Source organism: Oxyura jamaicensis, chromosome 25 (assembly GCF_011077185.1).
Source record: "Oxyura jamaicensis isolate SHBP4307 breed ruddy duck chromosome 25, BPBGC_Ojam_1.0, whole genome shotgun sequence".
NCBI classification, from domain to species: Eukaryota; Metazoa; Chordata; class Aves; order Anseriformes; family Anatidae; genus Oxyura; species Oxyura jamaicensis.
In genome coordinates, this window is record NC_048917.1 from 1,140,350 (window position 1) to 1,140,974 (window position 625).

The window sequence follows — 625 nt, forward strand, 5'->3', positions numbered from 1 at the left end:
CCGGCCTCCAGCCTCCCCCCTCGGCCCCCAACCACGTCCCAACTCCCCTCAGCCTCCAGCCTCAGCCTCCCCCCCACCCCGAGCCTCCCCCCGGCCTCCCTCACCTCAGGCCGGTGGCCGGGACGCCCCCGCCCCGCCCGGCCCCGCCGCCGGCCGCTCCCGCCGCCCCATGGCCGCTTCCCCTCGGCTCCCTCCCGCCGGAAGTGAGCGGCGGCGGCGGCGGCAGCGCGTCGGGCCCCCGCGAGCCGCTCGAGCAATCAGCGCCCGCCCGCCGCCGCCATCTTGGGGAAGGGCTGAAGCCGCGCCGGAAGTGCCCCCCCCTCGTGCTTCCGGCCGCAACCAACATGGCGGCCGCCTCCCCGGGGGGGGGGAAGACGAGCGGAAGGGAGAGTGCGCATGCGCAGAGGGACCTCGCCTTCAAGGGGCAGCGCCAAATAGTTCCTCTTAAAGGGGCAGCGCCAAATAACGCCTTAAAGGGGGCAGCGCCAAATAATTCCTCTTAAAGGGACAGCGCCAAATAGTTCCTCTTAAAGGGGCAGCGCCAAATAATTCCTCTTAAAGGGACAGCGCCAAATTGCTCCTCTTAAAGGGGCAGCGCCAAATAATTCCTCTTAAAGGGGCAGCG